Raw genomic sequence first — 7,280 nt, 5'->3', positions numbered from 1 at the left:
CGAAGTCGACTAAAATCGCAAACAATTGGGGCTTTGATGTGCAGCCAAAGTTGGCTAAGGAAAGAAATTGAAGGTAATAATTATATAAATTGTTTGTTGTAATAATTATGTAATTATTCTGACTTGCATTCTTAATTCTTTTATTTCAGATCAAAAACACGGAGAACCAAAAGGATTTGATCAAACGATTGGATACGATGAAGATGTCGATTGATGAGGGATTGGAGTATTGTTAATTTTACAATTTATGTGTTGCTTGAATGTTTGGAAAACACTTGTTTTAAATKTTCCATCTTCTTGGATTATTGTTAATTTTACAATTTTATTGTTTTTAAAGAGTAAAGACTAGATGTGAGTGATGTAATTAACTAATTATGTTGTTATTTTGATCATGGTTAGAAAAAACTTATTAATTTTAAATTGACCGGGGTTGACCGGGGTTGACCGGGGTTTGACCGGGGTTTGACCGGGGTTGACCGAGAGTTGACCGGGGACGGGGCCGGGGCCGGGGAATCTGTACACAAACCGGGGCCGGGGCCGGGGACGGGGATTGCAAACCCCGCCCCATCCCCGCCCCGTTGCCATCCCTATGTATAATAAAGTGTGTCTACAAACATTCAAACCATATAATACTTTTTCAAGCGTACATTGGGTCGTTCCTAGGGGCATGCAGGTTGGACGTACGCCAAGGGCCCATAGAAAATAGGGGCCCACTTTCTTTTTCGTATATACCATATACTATATAGTAGTAGTTAAAAAATAGTGAATAAAATGTACGCAAATTTTTTTAGCATCTAATATGATCCGACAAGAATTTAGCATTATATTAAGGGTGCGTTTGGTTTGCAGGAATGGAATGGAATTAGGGGGATTTAGATTTAAAATTCATTCCAATCCTGTGTTTGGTTGGTAAAATGGTCAGGATTTGAAATCCCAAGTTTTCATTAAAATCCCTTCAACATGGGATTTGGAAATCCTTTGCATATGGCCGAGATTTGGAAATCCTTTGCATATGGCCGGGATTTGGAAATCCTTCCCTTCGACTCGCTTCCAGATCTCGCTTCCAGATCCCGCTTCCGTTCTCGCTTCCCTTCCCGTCCTCTCGGTTCCTCCCGCCCTAAGCCCTAACCCGCCGGTGCTTTCTCTTCCTCGCCGGTAATCTTTCCTCCTCGTTGTCCCGCTTGAACAGGTGCTCTCGCCGGTGCTCTCGTCGGTGTTCTCGCCGGTGCTCTCTCTTCCTCTTCGCCGCCTTCTCTCATCACTCAGCAGGTAAAGACTTCCCTTTTCCCTTTTTCTTGAATGTGCTCTCTCTTCCTCTTCGCCCCTTTTCATTCCAATACCGAGTAAGAAGCATGTTGGCCCAACTGATTCAGTCTAGTTAATGTTAGGAATTCAGTCTAGTTAATTACAGGGCTGTGGAATTGACAGTCAATTTCTACGTATTTAGTTCATATACAGTTCAATTTGGCTTCTATATGGTTTGAGTTCATGTACAGTTCAAATCCCTCCAAATCCAAATCCTGCAAACCAAACACAGGAATGGATTTTAAATCCAATCCAATCCAAATCCCATGGAATCCAAATCTCTCCTGGGAATCCAAATCCCTCAGAAACATTCATGCAAACCAAACGCACCCTAAGGGTCAAAACATATACTATTAATTACATTGGCAAGAAAACATGTAAAAAGTTAATTGTTTGTTCATCTTATAGTATTCCTTATTATTTCTCTAAACTTTTTATTTACTGTTAAAATCTAAAATTGTTTTGCCTAGAACATATTGATATATTATTCATCATTCATCTCTCACCTACTCTTTTGATTATTCCATCTACATGAATTCTATTTTTATATTAGAATATATAGATTTCTTGTTATTAATTAAGAAAACTCTTATTTTTTAGAAAAAATTACCAACTATATAAGACGATCCAACTTATATCTATATTTAGGATTTCAGAACTGCTTTTGTTTATTCATACATTATTTGGTTTTTTATTACCTAATATTTAGTACGTGAATTTCAAGTACTTTTCTACCTCTAAAACAAGAATAAGATCTCAAGTTATAAGATGTGTTTTTTATTATAAGATTGATGGTTCCTAAACAAGTTTGTTTTAAGCATAAAAATTAAAATGGTGATGAAAACATTAACATGAACCGATAACATTGATTTTCATGAAGTGTTACTCCGAATAGTCAACATTGTGACTTTAAATAATGTCAATTTATATATTAAAAGGTATATCATAGAATTTGTTTGACGGTGGAATGGATTTACGATGCTATGTAAAAATGATATAATACATAATATTAATTTAAAAGTAATTATTGATTTATTTTGTGTCTAGGAATAAGCAAAAAAACGGTTTATATGACTTATTTGTATTTTATGAATTCAATGTTATTTATGATGATAAAAACAATATATTGGATTTTTTTTCATATTTATCGATGACCCATTTTTACATGATGTATAGGGCCTATAAAATGTTAGGAACGGCCTCGACTTGCACTCTTGCTTTGATCGTTAGTGTAAAATCAGATGTGATTTTGCATGTGTCCCGTTTTCATGTTATCTTATTTGGTTATTTTTCTCGTTTAAACCTCTCTTTATAAATGTGTGTGTATATATATACACACAAATCTCGTAGAACAATTTAAATTCATATAATGTAATAAAGTTAAAAAGGAAAGAAGAACCATTTATATCAATATATCGAACTTATAAGAAAATGATATCAAGAGTGTGAAATCGGGATAAAATCTTTTGAGTCTCTACTTATTACTTTCTTCAATATTCAAATGATTCTTGTTTGACTCTCCGCATACGGGAATGAGAGTAAAGATTTATCTATTTAGAGGGTGTTTGGTTCACATAATGAAAATTGATGTAATTGGAATTTATCAAAGAAATTTGACTTTGAAATAATTGGAATGAAATTTGACCACGCATTTGGTTGGTAGAAATTTGAATAAAATTTCTCAATAGAATTGGAACAATTGTCTTTGTTTCGACTATCCCACTTATCGCCCCGCCCACACGCTACCAACCACCAAGTCACTATTTTCGTCGTCACAGCTATCACCCCGGCCCACCCCTACCCCTCCACCCCAACCCACCCCCACCACTTCTGCCCTACCCCTGCTCCATATATGAGGGAAGGCATGGTGGGGTGAGGTGATGGGGCAGTGTGGTAGCAGATGACTACAGTGGTAGGATGGTGGTTGGAGGTGGGTTAGAGTAGGCTAAGGTGGGGCGGGGTGGGACGGTGGAGGTAGGGGTGGGTGGCGGGGTGGTAGCTATAACAATTATAGTGGTGGGATAGTGGTAGGGTGGCTGGGGCCTGTGAATGGGTGGGAATCACGACAACAATAATGGTATGATGTTTACTGATGGGTTGGGGTAGGGTGGGGTACGGGTGAGTGGCAATTTGTGAAGGCAACAATAGTGGTGTAGGGGTGGGGGGTTAAGTTAGGGACAGGGTGGGCGGTGGGGGCTGACTATGGTAGGGGTTAAGTTAGGGGCGTGATAGTAATGATAGTAGCGTGATAGTAATGATAGTAGGAGGGATGTGCAGTGAGTGACAGGGTGGGGGGTGATGACAACATGAATGGCATGGTGGTTAGTGGTGGGTGGCGGCGACAGTAGTGGTGGGGTGGGGCATGAGGAACAATAGTAGCATGGTCATGGTGGGGCTGATGGGATTCAATTCGTTCCATTATGTCAAGGAATGATGAATTCATTAATTTGTGGAATTCAATGAAGTTTGAAGAATTCAATCCACTTCAAGAAATAAACCAAACAGAGAAATTGGAATTTGGTCAAAGGAATTTGTCACTCCAATTCCATCAAAATCCGTGACCAAACGGCCCCTAAGGTACTAAGGAAGGGAGGAGTCTGTGTTGGGAGAACAATTCATATTTATTTTTTGTTTATTAATAAAATCATTGTTGGATTTTATCAAACTGTAATCAAAATAGAGAAGTTGATTTTGTTGAAATGAAGTATGAAAAATGAGGGACCGAGATTCTTGAAGACAACGAGGTATGAATCACTTCCTGGACTTCTACCTTAAAGGAAATGTGAGTCTTTTGCAGACAGGAGGATGAATAAAGTTCGATTCATGTATGATCATTGTATTTAGGGTCACTAAGATTCCTTGGTTATTTTCTTAGGGGGCGTTTGGTTCGTAGAATGAAATTCAATGGAATTGGAATTCATCAAATGAATATGACTTTGAGGGAATGAAATGGAATTTGATAAAATTTGACCATGCCTTGTGATTGCGTTTGGTTGCATGGAATTGTAATGAAATTCTTAACAGATTGGAATTTTTTGTTTGGTTCACGAAATTCAACTTTCGAATCGGAATTAAATATCAACAAATGACCTTTTATGATTTTTGAATAACGGAATTGGACTAGTGATATCGATAACTAGTTATCTTGAATTGATTCTTTGATTACATATGTTGTCTATCGATCTCGTATAGATGGAGAAATTACGAGAGAGAGAGAGAGAGAGAGAGAGAGAGAGAGCGAGAGCGAGAGCGTACCAGATGTACATTGAACCAGAGATCAATTAGATGAGATGGTTGACGCAACGTTGAATGAATTTGGATTAGGGAAGGAATTTGTCGGAAAGAAATTGAAATCCAAGGATGTTGCCGTGGAATGTAAAATCTGTGAGTGAAAGAATTTATTGGAATTGAAAGGATTCTATCAGTTTTATTCCATGAACCAAACATTGTATTTGGAATTTGGTCAAAGGATTTGACCATTCCAATTCCTTTCAATTCCATCCGAATCCATGAACGAAACAGCCCCTTAGGTTTTCGTAGAATATTAATTAAGATACGAGCAAATTGATATATATACATATATATATATATATATATAGTTATGAATATTGAGTTAAAAAAATTATACCAACCATATAAGTTTTTTAATTCAGTGGTTAACCCTAAATGCAATGATTTGAGGCTTGTGATGGGCCTAATATAGTCTTTGCTCTCAATTACAACTTCACTGCCAAATATTATTTTTGTTTTTTCCTTCATCAAATACATTTTACACTTGTATTAATGGTTATCTAACTTTGTATTATAATTTTTTTAATACATAATAAATCGATCATATTACTTTTGATTTAAAAAGAGATTAAACTAATAGAGTCAGATCAAGAGACCCAATTCCTAACGATAATGAAACTATAGTGACCATGACTGTATTAGTTCGTTTGGTGGATCCGATGCACAATTTTTTATATAACCACACAAACAAAACCTGTAATTTAGGGGCCTAAGTGCTTACAGTTCCTTACCAGATGAACATGACAATAGTAAAAAAAAAATCTTACCCGGTAAAAGCAATGATAAAGATGAAGAGTCTTACTCGGTAAGTGAGGGTGACGACTCTTACCCGGGTAAGCGCTTATGAGGTAAATTGTTGCATATGATACCATTTTGATGTATTATAATCTTATCTGATAAAATAAATTACAGTGTTAGACTTCTAATGATAAACACTTAACAGGTAAGCATTTAAGTAAATAGTCCCTTACTCTTATTATTATTTGTGTTTTTGTCATTTTCTTATTTCATTATAAATAGATTTTTTTGTCATTTTCCGCTCTTATAGCAGTGGAAGCTAACGGGTTCATCCGGTTATGGGTTGACAACTTGACGGTCTGAGATAGGTTATGCTTTTTACTAAAATTCGAGATCCAGCCCAAAACTGGTTATGGGACCAGGGTTGTAACCGATTATACAAGGCTTGATTTTTTTATAAAAAGTTTAAGTTTTTTATAAATTATACAACAAGTTCCAAGATTTTTATCTAGATTTTCAAGTTTTTTCTACTAAAAACTTCAAGTTTTCTTTTAAGTTTTTCAGAATTTTATCTGCTTAAATGTATTATTTAAAATATCGAAATTGTAAAAACGTGCATAACATTTTTGTATAAACAAGATTTAAGAAAAAAAATAAAGTATATATGAATGACCTATTTAAAAATTTACCATTTCAATAAGATATTGTTCAAAAAATCTTTAAACAAGATTTTTATATGTTCAAAATTGATTTATGAAAAAAAAAATTGGGATCAATTTGGACTCAACCCAGAACCGATTCTAAGACTGGGCTTTGTACATGGAAACAGGTTGGGTGTTTTTGGTCGGGACCAGGACTAGTTACAATAGGACAACCTCAGACCGAAACCGATTTTTTACCATCACTACCCTCAACTACTCGGAGAAGAAAGTATGTCGGACTAGGACCGATTTTTTTATCTGTCTACATGTGCTCCATTAATTGATGTAAAAGAGGGAGAACTGAAAGACAGAAAAATAAATAAAAAACAGGAAGATCGATGACAGGGCCCAACGACGCCGATAAGCGGTATAGAGAACGGACAACGATGAGGCGATGAGGGGGAGTGATTCCGTTGGGTGCGAGAGGTTTGAATGACAGGGTTTAGAAACTGTAAATATGATTTATTTATTTTTAAACTTTAAAACCCACGTAAATGATTACACGTAGCTTTTTGGATTAAAAATATAGTTAACCAATTTTTAAAAATTCGAAGATTTATTATTAAAAAATATTCAAGATATTAATCGTATAGAATAAAAAGGTTTAATGATGTATATAAAAAAATCGAAAATAGAAAAATTAGTTCTTTTAAATAAATACTACTAATAAAAAATTGGGCCTTAATTTTTTGGACCCTAAACAGGTGTTCGTGATTTTCTATCCGTTCTTTTTCTCAGGGCCCAAATGAATTCCCCCTAAAATCCAAAACACTTGTGCCTACAGACATGCCCAAAAACCGGTCCTGGGCTGTGCCCAAATCAGTCATGAGTTAAAACAGTAACAATCCGGACCGGTCATGATCCCATCGAAAATACTAACTAGTTCCAGGCCGGGCCGGACCTTGTTTTTGGATGAAAACCATAACCAGTCCTTAACCGACGGTCCCAAATCGATCCCAATTGGTTTCGGGCTGGGCCGATCCCGGACCGGCCTAAAACATTTGGCCATCTCTAGTGGCTAGCAAATACCATACAAACAAAGAATCCCATTAAAAAGTTTTTTTTTAATACACAATTTTGTATACTGTAAATGAAGCTTGAAAGCACTCCTCGCCTTTGTTAAGGTTGGAAACTTTGACGTTAGGTTATCAAATACCGCTACCTTTTGGTATCCTAGTGAATGTTCGTTGACAAAAACATCATAGCAGGTGCTCAAAATGTGATCATTTTTTATACGTTAGCTGT

Source organism: Cynara cardunculus (genome assembly GCF_001531365.2).
Source record: "Cynara cardunculus var. scolymus isolate 2C chromosome LG 10, CcrdV1, whole genome shotgun sequence".
NCBI lineage: Eukaryota > Viridiplantae > Streptophyta > Magnoliopsida > Asterales > Asteraceae > Cynara > Cynara cardunculus.
Note: the sequence above shows the minus strand (reverse complement) of the source record.